This window comes from Marmota flaviventris, chromosome 14 (assembly GCF_047511675.1).
Source record: "Marmota flaviventris isolate mMarFla1 chromosome 14, mMarFla1.hap1, whole genome shotgun sequence".
In the NCBI taxonomy this organism is placed as follows: domain Eukaryota; kingdom Metazoa; phylum Chordata; class Mammalia; order Rodentia; family Sciuridae; genus Marmota; species Marmota flaviventris.
In genome coordinates this window covers 50,256,945-50,272,894 of record NC_092511.1, presented here as the reverse complement: position 1 = coordinate 50,272,894, position 15,950 = coordinate 50,256,945, and positions in this window count along the sequence as shown.

The following is a 15,950-nucleotide window of genomic DNA, read 5'->3' as shown; positions in this document are numbered from 1 at the left end:
TAAGCGTAGAAAACTAGCAAAAAATCCATAATATATACTTAGATTTCCCCAGTTACGGAAATGTCACTTGTTGCTTCTTTTCCAAATATGCTTTGCATTTGTAGTCATTTGTCTTAGTTAACATCTTCTCTCTCCACACAGTTTGCATCTGGTTAGTTATTTTTCAGATTTATTTTTGGGTAACCACTGAACCACAGTCCCAGCCCTTTTTATTTTTTATGTTGAAACAGGGTCTCACTATTTTGCCTAGGGCTTAGTGACTTTGAACTTGAGATCCTAACCTCTGCCTCTCCATGTTGCTGGGATTTCAGGTGTGTGCCACCATGCCCAGCTCAGATCTGTTTTTAAAAACAGTATCTGGGGTTGGGGTTGTGGCTCAGCAGTAGAGCACATGTGAGGCCCTGGGTTTGATCCTCAGCACCACATAAAAATAAATAAAGTTATTGTGTCTAACTACAACTAAAAAGTAAATATAAAAAAGAAAAGAAAACAGTATCTAAAGCAAGGCTTCAATGAAATTAAATTCCAGCAATCCAAGTTGCTAAAGCAGAGGATTGAAAATTTGAGGCCAGCTTTTTACCCTCTTAGTTTCAGGGGAAAAAAGGAAAAGAAATGGAATGTAAACTCAGTGAAAAGTGTCCCCCTGGGTTCAATTCCCATTACCATAAAAAATAAACTGTAGTGCTGCTTGCAGTGGCTCATGCCTGTTATCCTAGCAATTCGGGAGGCTGAGACAGGAGGATTGGAAGTTCAAAGCCAGCCTCAGCAACTTAGTGAGACCCTTTCTCAAAAAGGGCCAAGGAGGTGGTTCAATGGTAAAGCACCTCTGAGTTCAACCTCTGGTACCCCCCCCCCAAAAAAAAATTTTTTTTTTAATTGGTCTTCCATTAAGGAAGAAAATACAATATGTTAAAGGAACTAGCATTCTCCAGAGTTGGACAAAAGACGTGAAAATAAAGAACAGGCAGCTGACTCCATAAAGAGTAAAATAAGTTGTCCATTAAGACTCAAGTGCTGAAAATGCCAATGAAATTGTGTGGCAGTGGGCTGGGGCTATAGCTCAATTGGTAGAATGCTTGCTTCACATGCACAAGGCCCTGAGTTCAATCCCCAGCACCACCAAAAAAAAAAAAAAAAAATTGTGTGGCAGTGATGCCTGCCTTTATTATTCAATCACCGTTTTATTATTCAGTCACCATCTACAATGCCTAGAATCTCACCAACTCAAGATGCTGAGGCAGTTCCAGGCCAACCTGGGCAACTTGGTCTCAATAAAAGGGCTGTGGATGTAGCTCAGTGGTTGAGTCTACCTGGGTTTATATTGGGGGAAAAACGTGTAGTTGACAGACAAAACCATTCAGACGTCGTCATTGTTATTAATTGCTGTATGGATTATCAAGTCAAAAAATCTACATGTTCAGGGCTGAGGATGTGGCTCAAGTGGTAGCGCGCTCACCTGGCATGCGTGCGGCCTGGGTTCAATCCTCAGCACCACATACAAAACAAAGATGTTGTGTCCGCCGAGAACTAAAAAAAATAAATATTAAAAAAAAAATCTATATGTTCAAATTTAATAAATGATGGCCGGGATTGTGGTTCAGTGGTACAGTGCTTGCCTTGCGTGTGTGGGGCACTGGGTTCAATCCTCAGCACCACATAAATAAAGGTATTTTGTCCATCTACAACTACATTTTTTTTAATTTAATAAATGAAACTTAAAAACCTAAAGCCTAGGAAAAATTAGAGATTGAGGAAAGAGCCTAAGAGTTGGGAAAGTTCATATGCAGATCTGTCATTTGGTTGCAAGGGAGGTTGTTTGAGAAAATGGGTATCTAAAATTCCAATTATTTCCTTTATCCATTTTTTGCGGGGTGGGTAGTTACTGGGGCACTTGACCACTGAGTCACATCCCCAGTCCTTTTTGTATTTTATTTAGAGATGGGGTCTCTCTGAGTTGCTTAGTGCCTCACTGTTGCTGAAGCTGGCTTTTGAACCCAGCCTCCTGAGCTGCTGGGATTACAGGCATATACCACTGGGCCCAGCTCCTTTATCCATTTAAAAAAATAAAAATAAATCCGGGGCTGGGGATATGGCTCAAGTAGTAGCACACTCGCCTGGCATGCATGAGGCACTGGGTTCAATCCTAAGCACCACATAAAAATAAAATAAAGAGGGCTGGGGGTGTGGCTCAGAGGTAGAGCACTTGCCTAGCATGTGTGAGGCACTGGGTTTGATCCTCAGCACCGCATATAAATAAATAAATAAAATAAAGATTAATCAAGAACTAATAAAAATACTAAAAAAATAAAAATAAATAAAAAATAAAATAAAGATATTGTGTCCACCTAAAGCTAAAAAATATTTTTTAAAAATCCGTTTTAGTTGTAGATGGACACAATACCTTTATTTGTTTGTATATTTTTTAATGTGGTGCCAAGGATCAAACCCAGTGCGCCTCACGCACGCTAGGCAAGCGCTTTACCACCGAGCCACAACCCTAGCCCTCCTTTATCCACTTTAAAAAAATATATATATTTTTTAGTTTTAGGTGGACACAATGTATTTTTATGTGGTGCCGAGAATCGAACCCAGTGCCTCACACACGCTAGGCGAGCGCGCTACCACTTGAGCCACAGCCCCTATCCACTTTTTTAAAAAAATATATTTTTTAACATATTGTTTAGTTATCAATAGATGTTTATTTTATTTATTTATGTGGTGCTGAGAATCTAACAGTGCCTCACACATGCTAGGCAAGCTCTCTACCACTGAGCCACAACCCCAGCCCCTTCTTTATCCATTCTTAATTGGGCTAATGCCCAAACTGTATCAATGCTCTCATGTCTTAGGATACCTAGGAAACATCTTTTTCCTAAAGTGCTTACCAAACAAGGCCTTTTTTCCCCCCAACATTGGAATGGAAGCAGTTGTTCTACTCTCAAAATCTTCCCTTTTGCAGGCTGAGTGGTAGAGTACTTGTCTAGCATTAATGAGGCACTGGATTCAATCCTCGGTACCACATAAAAACAAATAAAGGTATTCTGTCCATCTACAACTAAAAACATATATAAATCTCCCTTTTTCCTCTCAAGTCTCTTCTATTAGCCTATTAGCACAACCAGAGTTTTATAGAAGCTGTGGCATATTTTGTATCTCAGTAACATATATGTGAGATATAGTCTGAACATTACTTTTCAGCCCCTGACCCCAAATAAACCCTACAAGCTGGGGATATAGCTCAGTTGGTAGAGTGCTTGCCTCTCATGCAGAAAGCCCTGGGTTCAATCCCCAGCAGCACAAATAAATAAATAAATAAATATAACCCTACAATTACAACAGTAAAAACACCAAAAACCCTCAGTCTCCCATACTTTAGGCTCAATATATTATAGAAAGTCAGATTATTCAAATTGAGGAGGTCAGATTCATCTAACTACTTAAAAGTAAACAATGGGCTGGGGTTGTAGCTCAGTGGTAAATCACTTGCCTAGCATGTGTGAGGCACTGGGTTCAATCCTTAACAGCACATAAAAATAAATAAAATAAAGGCATGCTATTCATCTACCAAAAAAAAAAAAAGTGAGATGAACATAACAATAATAATAATAAAAAAAAAACTATTCTAAAATGTGCTTCACCATTTTAGGAATTATCCAGCTCATAGACACATGGTACCATTCCACAAGAAATCCTTTTGTTCCTGAGTCCACTCAAGTCTAGATTTTCACCTGGAAAATTTTTATAGGTAGAACTAATGTCCTGAACTTTGAAATGGACATACTTATCCTGTAGGTTGGTAAAGCATTACAGATTCACATTGTTTTATTTCGGTTTTTAAATTAGAGTATTAAAACAGCCAGGTGAGGTATAATCTGCAAGGCAGGAGGATTTGCAAGTTCGAAGCCAGCCTCAACAATCTAGCAAGGCCCTGAGCAATTTAGCAAGACCCTGTCTGTGAATGAATGAATGAATAAAATGGGCTGGGGATGTGGCTCAGTAGTTAAAAGCCATAGGGTTAAATCCCTGGTCCCATACGTTAAGTAAAATATAGGCAGTTACTGCCCTGTAAGAAGAAATCTGCTTCTTGTGGTACTTGCAACTAGTTGATGAGCTGTGAAAATGCTATAATGTTAGTAATGGAACAACTACTATGTATTTGATCCACTTAAATAACACCCTGATAAATTTTAGTAGCCAGTTTCTCCGTAATACTTATTTATGGTCAGTAGTTGCTATAGTTTGGATTTGTGTGTATGTGTTTGGCACTGTGGATCAAACCCAGGATCTGGCACAGGCTATATCCTCAGCCTCTTAGTTTGGATATTCATCTCTAGTTCTTTTTGTTTTGAGGCTGGATCTCATTAAATTGCCAAGTTTAGCTTCAAAGTTGCAATCCTCCTGGGTTGGCCTCCCAAGTTACTAGAATTATAGGCATACTCCACCGTACCTATCTTAATTATTTATCTTTTTTATATGTATATAATGGGGATTGAACCCAGGGGCACTTAATCACTGAGCCACTTCCTCCGATCCCTTTTTATAATTTGTTTTATTTTGACACAGGATCTCCCTAAATTCTTAGAGCCTAGCTTAATTACTGAGGTTGGTATCAAATTTGTAATCCTCTTGCCTCCCAAATCACTGGGATTATAGGCATGTGCCACCATGTCTGGTTAATTTTGATTTGAACATCCTCCAAAACTCTTTATTAAAGTCTTTTTTAAAATACCATTTGGCCTATTCAGTTAGGGAGAGAATTTTTTATTTATTTTTGTGGTGCTGGGATATGAACCCAGGGCCTCATGAATGACAGGCAAGTAGCTTACCACTGAGCTACATCCTCAGTCCAGTGTGGTGAAATCTTGACCCCCATCCTGTGGTGCTACTGGGAGGTGATGGAACCTTTAAGAGGTGGGGCCTAGTGAAAGGAAGTTAGAGGCACAGGCTTCTTCCTCTTTCTGCTTCCCAGCTGCTGTAAATTGAACATGTTCCCTGTATCAGAGACTTCAGTCATGATCTACTGTGCTGCCTCAGGCTCAAAGGCAACAGGGCCAAGAGACTACAGAATGAAACCTCTGAAGCCATCAGCCAAAAGAAACCTTATTGCCAAGCACAGTGGCACACTCCTGTAATCCCAGCAGCTCAGGAGGCTAAGATAGGAGGATCACTAGTTCAAAGCCGGCCTCAGCAATGGCAAAGCACTAAGCAACTCAGTGAGACCCTGTCTCTAAATAAAATACAAAATAGGGCTGGGGATGTGGCTCAGTGGTCGAGTGCCCCTGAGTTCAATCCCAGTACCACCCCCAATGTGCCAACAAAACAAAACAAAACAAAAACACCCTCAAAGTTTTGATGAACATTCTTGTAACTAAATTGTAGCTTTCTAATTGTTCTTAGGTAAAATTACTAATCGTGGAATTTTATGCCAAAATATACATAAAAATAAAAGCTATTTTGGGTACAGTGGTGCTTGCCTGTAATGGCAGTATCTCAGGAGGCTGAGACAGGAAGATTGCAAATTCAAGGCCAGCCTCAGCAGTTTAGTAAGGGCCTTTCTCAAAATTTAAAAATAAATAAAAAGGACTGGGGATATAGCTCAGTAGTAAAGTGCCCCTGGGTTCAATCTTTTTATTTTTTTTTTAGAGAGAGAGAGAGAGAGAGAGAGAATTTTAATATTTATTTTTTAGTTGTCGGCAGACACAACATCTTTGTTTGTATGTGGTGCTGAGGCTCGAACCCGGGCCGCACGCATGCCAGGCGAGCGTGCTACCTCTTGAGCCACATCCCCAGCCCAGAGAGAATTTTTTAATACTTATTTTTTTTTGTTTGTTTTCGGCAAACACAACATCTTTGTATGTGGTGCTGTGCTGAGAATCGAACCCAGGCCGCACGAATGCCAGGGGAGCGCACTACCACTTGAGCCACATCCCCAGCCCCCTGGGTTCAATCTTCAGTACCAAAAATCAATCAATAATTTAAAATGACAGAATAAATAAAATCTTTTAGTATATTTTTTTTCAGAAAAATTTGACCAATTTTTTATTCTCACCAATAATATGTTTAGGATTATGATTTCTTTCTACCTTGACCCAAGTTGGGAATTATTAGAAATTTCCTTTAAGCTTGGTGTGGTAGCATGCACCTAAAATCCCAGCTACTCAGGAGGCTCAAGTGGAAGGATTGCTTGAGCCCAGGAATTGAACACCAGCCTGGACAACATACTATGATATCATACCATACATTTTCTGTTTTAATAGTTTAATACTGTAAACAGTCTTCAGTGTACTGTAATGAAGATTTAGTATTCATAATTCCTTTTCCATGGTACTAAATCCAAAAATATTTTGTAGATCTCATTTTAGTTAACTTCCCAGCAGCATTCAATACTTGTCATCTTCTTTTTGAGTTATTTCTCCTGGTTTAAATGGCATCAAAATCCTCCCAACTTGATATTTTTAAATTGGTTTGGGACCTCTTTTCTTCTATTTATTTTAAGTGTTAAAAGTAGTGGTGCTGGGGCTGGGGTTGTGGCTCAGTTGCACAGCGCTTGCCTAATATGTGTGAGGCACTGGGTTTTATCCTCAGCACTGCATATAAATGAATAAAAATAAAGGTCCATTGACACCTTAAAGAAAAAATAAAAGGTCCTATTAAAAAAAAAAAAGTTGGGGCTGGGCTGGGGTTGTGGCTCAGTGGTAGAGTACTTCCCTAGCATGCATGGGGCATATAAATAAAATAAAGGTCCATTTACAACTAAAATAAATATATATATTAAAAAAAAGTGGTGGTGCTGAACTGGGGTTGTGGCTCAGGGATAGAGCACTTGCCTAGCATGCATGGGGCACTGGGTTCGATCCTCAGCACCACATAAAAATAAAGTAAAGGTATTGCGTCCACTTACAGCTAAAAAAAAAAAAAAGTGGTGGTGCTGGGGATCAGGGAACGGGCAATGTGCACTTGCCAGTCATGTGTGTCTTGGGGGGAAAAAGAATAAGTCCATTAAGGTTCTTACTTTGGCTGGGTGCAGACCTGTTATCCCAGCAGCTCAGGAAGCTGAGGCTGTAGCTAAGAGGTGACAGGCCTGTAATCCTAGCTGAAGCAGGAGGATTGTAAATTCCAGGCCAGCCTCATCTCAGCAACTTAGTCAGACCCTAACCAACTTAGTTGACCCTGTCTCAAAATAAAAAGGTCTGGGGATGGGGGCTGTGGCTCAGTGGTAGAGTGCTTGCCTAGCATGCATGAGGACCTGGCTTCAATCCTCAGCACCACATAAAAATAAAGATATTATGTCCACCTAAAACTAAAAAATAAATATTAAAAAAAAAAAGGTCTGGGGATGAAGCTCAATGGTAAAACACTCCGGAGTTCAATCCCCAGTATAAAGAAACAAAAAAGTTCTTTGTTCCTTTCCCCTTCATTCTATTCCCTCTTGCTGTATGATCTTAGTTACATTCACCAGTTTTGGCAGGTACTGTAAATAAAGTGAACACTCAGCTTCTGTTTCCTTTCTCTACAACAAATACTGGAAAGTAAAGTACTTCATTTCCAAGCTTTTCTTGTGGCTAAGGGTGGCTGTATGACAGAGTTTGGACAATCAGTTCTGAAGTAAATTAGCTATATAGCCTTTGCTTTCCTGCTAAGAAGGGACAGTTGAGTAAATGACTTTTTTTTTTTTTTTTTTTTTGGTGGTACTGAGGATTCTACTCAGGGCCTTGCACCTGCTAAGTAAGCACTCTACCACTGAGCAATGCTCCAGACCTTTAAAAAAATTTTTTTTTTAAATTTTGAGACAGAGTCTCACTAAAGTACCCAGATTGACTTTGTTTTTGTTTGTTTGTTTGTTTTGTTTTTGAGAGAGAGAGAGAGAGAGAGAGAGAGAGAGAGAGAGAATTTTTTAATATTTATTTTTTAGTTTTTGGCGGACACAACATCTTTGTTTGTATGTGGTGCTGAGGGTCGATTCTGGGCTGCATGCATGCCAGGAGAGCGTGCTACCGCTTGAGCCACATCCCCAGCCCCCCAGATTGACTTTGAACTTGCAATCATCCCGCCTCATCCTGAGTAGTTGGAATTACAGGTGTGCCCCACCATGGCCTGATTTTTATTTCTTCTGGATTTTTTTTTTTTTTTTTTTTTTTTTTTACCAAGGATTGAACCCAGCAGTGCCTAGCCACTGAGCTACAAATCCTTTTTGTTATTTATTTTGAGACAGGGTCGCACGAAATTTCTTAGGGACTCTAAATTGCTGAGGCTGGCTTTGAACTCATGATCTTTCTGCTTCAGCCTCCCAAGCCGCTGGGATTGCAGGTGTGCACCACTGTGACCAGGGCTGGAACTTTTATTATGCTAAAGGTTTAGCAATTATCTTTCTTCCGTGAAGCAAAGAGCCAGCATACTAAGAAACATTTTCATATTTACCTTTTTAGTCCAGACCTTGCCTTTGAGTTTTAAAGTTTAACAACTGAATACTCAATTACTCTTTAGTAATTTCAAAAGTACATGAAGCTTTCAAAATATATAGAAATAGAAGGTGGGAATTAAAACCAGTTAGGTAGAACATGGCTCGGCCTTCTGCCCTGAGCCGGCTGCCGCCAAGACCATGGAGAGCAAGCCCCAGAAGTGCTCATTTATGGGCTGTTGATATAGCTCAGTTGGTAGAGTGCTTGCCTTGTATACATAAGGCCCCGGGTTCAGTCCCCAGCACCAAAAAAAAAAAAAGTGCTCATTTATTATGATTATGTTCCTATAAGCTAGTAGCATTCATTAGGTTAGGGATCACTTAAAGGACAACTAAGGGGAGGTTGGGTCAAGATGACAAGTCTCACAGTGGTGCTAGGACAGAGGTTGGGCGCTTATGGAATTGGAGTAACCCTTATGGCATGTCAAGGGAAAATAACAAGCTACCTCAGAGAGGAGTCGACTCATCTGGTCTCTCTCTAATTTAGAAATACAGTTATCAAAACGGACTCCAGAAGAAAGAACTGACAAACCAGTAATGATGGAAGAAATTGGGAAAAGTGCCAAAAAATATCCCTCACACCACTAGGCTGGTGTCACAGGTTTAAAAAACAAAACAACAACAACAACACACACACACACACAAAAAAAAACCTCCTTCATTAAGAAGAGCGAGCTTGGGCTGGGGATGTGGCTCAAGCGGTAGCGCGCTCGCCTGGCATGCGTGCGGCCCGGGTTCGATACTCAGCACCACATACCAACAAAGATGTTGTGTCCGCCGAGAACTAAAAATAAATAAATAAATATTTAAAAAAAAAAAAAAGAAGAGCGAGCTTAAGCAACATGATGGATTCAGAAACTCATGAAGAGAGGCCACCAATTCTCACATCTTCAAAACAAGACGTCTCACCTCAAATCACAAATGTTGGTGAGACGAAGTGTTACTTTTGGCTGCTGCTCAGCTTTCAACTGTCAACTGCGTAGCCATCACGTTTCCCATCCAGAAATTCCGTTTTCCTCACAGCTCCACAGAATCAAAACCGGCCAAGCTGTACTTCAGTTGAGGGGTGAATGGATTTAGAAAGTTGTATGGAGGGATCCTTCCGCCATTGATGCAGAAAACAACCACCTTGGCACTTACCTTTGATCTGTATGAGGATTTGTCTTTCCTTCTCCAAAAGCACATCAGTGTCCCAGAGTTTGCAACCCATGGCTTGGCGGCTGTACTTGCAAGTATTTTCACTCCATTGAAAAGAGTTAGGTGGGACTGGGATGTAGCTGAGTGGCAAAGCGTCTGCCTTCTGCCTTGCTTTCGCAAAGCCCTGGGTTTGACCCCCAGTTAAAAAAAAAAAAAAAAAAAAGAAAGTAAGAAAGAGAGAGAGAAAGAAAACAAAGCAAAGCAAAGCAAAGAGTTGGGCTTGTGTGTGGGGGTGGGTTGGGGGGCGTGGTGGCTCGGTGGCGCACCGTGTAATCCCAGCAGGCTGGGAGGCTGAGACAGGAAGATCCTGAGTTCAAAGCCAGCTTCAGCACTTTAGCAAGTCTCTAATTAAAATACAAGATAGGGCTGGGTATGGTATGTGATTGAGTGGTTGAATGCCCCTGGGTTCAATCCCCAGTACCAAGAAAAATAAAGAAATGGGCACTCCCCCCGCCCCAGTACTGAGAATTGAAACCAGAGCACTGTATCACTGACCTACATCCTCAGCCTTTTTAAAAAAATTTTGGAACAGGATCTCACTAAATTGATCAGCCTCTCCAGTAGCTGGGATTACAGGTGTGTAACACTGTGCCAATCTAAATGGGCATATCTATCCAGTTGTGCAAATCACGAATCTGGAGACAGTCCTATGTTTTCCTCATATCCATTAACCAAGTCTTATTCTTTTCTTCTGTAAAGTATCCTTAGGATTCACTGTCTTTTCTTCATCATTACCCTATCATCATCTTTCTGAATTAACATTAGTGACCCTCAGTTTTCCCTACCTCCAGTCCAATATCTATGAATTGTTAGTCACAATATTTTATTTATTTATTTATTTTGGTATTGAGGATTGAACACAGGGTGCTGTACCAATGAACTATATTCCCAGCCCTATTTATGTTTAGTTTTTATTTTGAGACAGGGTCTCCCTAAATTTGAGCCTATAGTCACTGGGATTTTGAGCACGTGCTATTGCATCCAACCAAATCATGTTTCTTTTTTTTCTTTTTTTATTATCGGCGGACACAACATCTTTGTTTGTATGTGGTGCTGAGGATCGAACCCTGGCCGCATGCATGCCAGGCGAGCGCGCTACCGCTTGAGCCACATCCCCAGCCCCCAAATCATGTTTCTTAACATTGTTGTATAGCTATAGCTTCTCTGAACATAAAAGAGGTTGAGGTTATCTGCTTTTAAGTACCTATGAAATTGAGCCCACCTAATCCAGGATATTCTCCCCATCCAAAGGTCCTTAATTTAATCACATATTTAGAATGTCTTATCATATGAGCTATCATATTCACAGATTCTGGGGATTAGGATATGAACATGTAGTGTGGTGGGCATTTTTCATCCTACTATCTTTGATGCCTTGGTTTCTGCTTCTTGCCTATTGGTTTGTTTTGGAATGTCTGCTGCTACTCCTGATATCACCTCTGTATGCAAGGCAGATAGAAAAGGGATGGAGGGGCTGGTGTTGTGGCTCAGTGGTAAAGTGCTTGCGTAGCATGCACGAGGCACTGGGTTTGATCCTCAGTACCACATAAATGTAAAATGAAGATATTGTGTCCATTTAAAACTTAAGAATAAATATTAAAAAAAAAAAGGGATGGAGGTATATAAGACACTACCAGTGGTCTGTCCATATTCCCTAATTCTTATCACTTCAGTGCAGATGTGGGCATTCTATTTGGTAGTGCCTGAATGTCTATACCTGTGGGTTTTCTTTGGATGCCTGTACAAAGAAAGACTGGTAGGATAGTAGAGAATGCTGCATACAACTCATCCCTCTAGCAACAATCAATAACTAGAATTGATGAAAATACCAAACTCCCTTATCTCTTTGGTGAGATTTTTTTTTTTTTTAACTTTGAGGCAGGGTCTTGCTAAGTTGCTTAGGGCCTTGATAAATTGCAGAGGCTGGTTCTGAACTTGCAATCCTCCTGCCTCAGCCTCTGAAGCCATTGGAATTACAGGTGTGCACCACTGCTCCCAGGTGATAGGATGATTCTGAGGCACATTTTATATTGGTATGCCCAGTTTTCCAGTAGGATTAGGCTGTGGTGGGCTAGGGATGTAACTCAGTGGTAGAGCACCTGGCTAGCATGTGTAAGGATTTGGCTGTGATGACACTCACGGGAAAGGGTTTGATAATGAATGCTTTATTGGATAACTCTCTGCCCATTTTCCTATCTCACTTCTCCACTATCCTACTATTCTTTCTTGGGAATACATCAAAATAAGCCATTTCGACTTAGATCATTCTACTTGGGCCTGCTTTTGGCGAACCATGATCACCTTACCACCATTTTCTTGTCTTTAAAGTAGATGTTAGTCAATAATGGAGGCTGAGGCAGGAGAATTGCAAGTTCTAAGCCAGCCTCAGCAACTTAGTGATACCTGCTCTAAAAAAAAAACTTGGAAATCATTATCTGGAGCTTACCTATTCTTTATCAATAAGAATAAAAATGTAGGGCTGGGGATGTGGCTCAAGCGGTAGCGAGCTCGCCTGGCATGCGTGCGGCACGGGTTCGATCCTCAGCACCACATACAAACAAAGATGTTGTGTCCGCCCAGAACTAAAAAATAAATATTAAAAAAATTCTCTCTCTCTCTCTTTAAAAAAAAAAAAGAATAAAAATGTAGCTTTCCTACAAAGAGGACACATGGACAATATGTTTTAGATATATAAACTGTCCTACAAATAGGACATTAGGCAAGTATGATATCCTTTTATACACATTAAATATACAAAGAAGTGACATTCATGACCTGTTCGACAATTATTATTATTATTTTTTACAATATTTTTTTAGTTGTAGATGGACATAATACCTTTGTTTTATTTATTTATTTGTTTTATGTGGTTCCAGGTATCAAACTCAGTACCTCAGGCATGCTAGGCAAGCGCTGAGCCACAATCCTGGCCCCTCGACAATTATTTTTGGTGGAAAGGAGCAAAACACTTCAAAGGCTTATAGTAAACTTTTGAAAATATGTAGTCAATTTTGAAAAACCTGGCTAGTTTTGACATTGTTCTTGATCTTGTCATTTGAGAATAATATGACTTCTTATGTCAAATCTATCATGTTTTTCCACACTATCACTTAAGTTGTTATATCTACCCAAGACCTTGATTCTAGAGCAATGACTCTACTGTTTTTTCCATCACTGAACTTTACCGAGTTGTTCCACTGTATTATAGGGTGTTTCAACAATGGTACACTTATTATCTAACCATTTTACAATGGGAATTTCATTATTTACATTAAATCTGTGATCATATGACCCAGTTGTTTTTTCATCATTCTTAGTTTCAGAAGACACTTATTTACTCCATTTTCCCTCATGGTGACTGTAGCATAGAATTCAATGTTTTGAAGGTGTGCCAACAAGTCATACTAGTGAACAGATTGTTAAAAACAACACAATGTATTGACTCTGGATTCTCTAACACTTGGAGCATTTGTAGAATTACCTTATTCTCAGGCAAAAGATCACTGTGTAGTCCTTCTCAAACATTTTTTTCTACACTATAAGTCAAAGTTATAGCAGTATCCCAATATTCACACAGTGCCCAGAATTCATAACCAAATTTTATGGGCTTACTTCTTACTTCTGTTTCAGGGAATTGTGTCCATAATATCTGATAATCATTTCATTCACTACTAAGCATTCTTCAAAGATACTAAACTTCATGTAAAACTTTTGAATCATATTTATTAGAGGACAATTTTCTTTTTTGGTACTGGGGATTGAACCCAGAGGCACTTAACCATCAAGCCACATCCCCAGCCTTTTTTTTTTTTTGAGACAGAGTCTAAGTTGTTTAGGGCCCTGCTAAATTGTTGAGATTGGCCTTGAACTTGAGATCAAGTTCTGCCTTAGCTTCCCAAGCTGCTGGGTTTACAGGAGTAGGCCACTGAATCTGGCTGAATTTTAAACTTTTTTTTTTTGGTAGTGGGAATTGAACTCAGGAGCACTCAATTACTGAGCCACATCCTCAGCCCTATTTTTATTTAGAGACAGGGTCTCACTGAGTTACTTAGTGCCCTTCTCTTGCTGAGGCTGGCTTTGAACCAGAGATCCTGCTGTCTCAGCCTCCCAAGCCACTGGGATTACAGGTGTACACCACCTTGCCTGGCTTAATTTTAAACCCTTTTCTTCAATATTCTGCCATTTGTTATTGTTTCAAAACTATATGACATCATAGTTCCTGGAAAGGATTTCATGACATTGCCTTTTTTTTTTTTTTTTTTTTGTAAATGGAACTGAACCCAGGGGTGCTTATCCAATGAGTCATCATCCTCAGCCCTTTTTATCTATTTAATTTTTTAGTTGTAGTTGGACACAATACCTTTATTTATTTATTTTTATGTGGTGCTGAGGATTGAACCCAGGCCACATGCTAGGTGAGTGCTCTACCGCTGAGCCACAACCCCAGCCCCAGCCTTTTTTATTTTTGAGACAGGGTCTGCCCAGGTTAGTGCCCCACTAAACTGACAAAGTTCGCCTTGAACTTGCAATCCCCCTGCCTCAGCCTCTAAAGTCTAAGATTAGAGGTGTGCACCACTGCATATGGCTGACGTTGCATTTTTGATGGTAAATCTACCCAAATCTTCATCATTTGACTAGTAGTTTCTTATGAAGGGTAGCTTATGATAACCTGAAAACATAAGAATTCCTAAAAATGTTTTTAACTCACTTATACTAAGTACTTCAAATTTATTCTTACTTTCTGTAGAATAGTGTACAGTTTCTTTAACAATATGATCATATATTTCAGGTGTCAATATTTCTTCAAAAATCTCCACTGGGCTGGAAGACTCCAATGAATCCCCCATTTTTCGCAAGCATTCATAGTGTTTTTCTAGCTCAGCTTGGTGGCACATGCTTGTAATCCCAGCCACTAAGGAGGCTGAGGCTGGAGGACTGCAAGTTCAAAGACAGCCTCAGGAAATTAGGGAGACCCTATTTTCAAAAAAAAAGGTCTGGGGATGTGGGTCAATGGTAGAGCACACCTGGGTTCAATCCTTAGTACTTAATTTTTTCCCCCAATTCTCTAATCATTTATCCATTATTTTTCTCAAGAGAACACAATTCTAAAAACATTTATTTCCAAGTTAATCATAAAGGGCTGGGGTTGTAGCTCAGTAGTACAGCATTTGCTTAGCATGTGTGAGGCACTGGGTTCAATTCTCAGCACCACACATAAATAAATAAAATAAAGGTCCATCAAAAACTAAAAAACTGTATATAAAAATAAAAGTTAAGTATAAATATATGCTCAATTGAAGTTTTTTTCTTATTGTTGATACATCTTTATTTTATGTATTTGTTCATATGCGGTGCTGAGGATCGAACCCAGTGCTTCACACATGCCAGGCAAGTGCGCTATCGCTGAGCCATAGCCCCAGCCCTCAATTCAAGTTTTTATAGGTGTCCTATATACAGTTCAAAAGGACATAATGGTGGTCAGCATATGTAATTCTATCTACTTGGGAGGCTGAGGTAGGAGGATCACAAGTTCGAGGTCAGCTTGGCCATTGTAGTGAGATCTCATCTTTAAAAAAGTAGAAAGATAAATTAGGAAAGGGCCCAATTAAAGAGTATATTCTTTTTTTTAAATGTCTTTAAAAATTTTTTTTAGCTGTAGATGGACACAATACCTTTATTTTATTTATCTATTTATTTTTATATGGTGCTGAGGATTAAACCCAGTGTTTCACATATACCAGACGAGTGCACTACCACTGAGTCACTACCCAAGCCCTAAAGAGTAAGTTACAGAATTTTCTTTTTTTGTGGTTCTGGGGATCAAACCCAGGGCCTTGTGCATGCAAGGCAAGCACCCTACCAACTGAGCTATATTCTCAGCCCAAGCAGCAGGATTTTACAGGAAGGAAATGATATAAACTAATTGATGTTTAAAAATAATCATTCTAGAAATTTTAAGAATCATGCCACGATTTGCTAAGCTTGTGTTCAAAGCACTGAACTAGGTAGTGTGGCAAGAATAAGTATACCTGTGTATTAATAGTGCATAACATAATAGCTGATGTGTGACATGAGTAAATTATTATCTGTTTTTTCGTTTTGGGGTGTTGGGGATTGAACTCAGGGACACTTGACCATTAAGTTAAGCCACATCTCCAGACCTATTTTGTATTTGATTTAGAGACAGGATCTCACCGAGTTGCTTAAGTTGGCTTTGAACTAGGGATTCTCCTATCTCAGCCTCCGAGCTGCGGGGATTACAGGCATGCAACACTGAGCACAGAAAATTCTTATT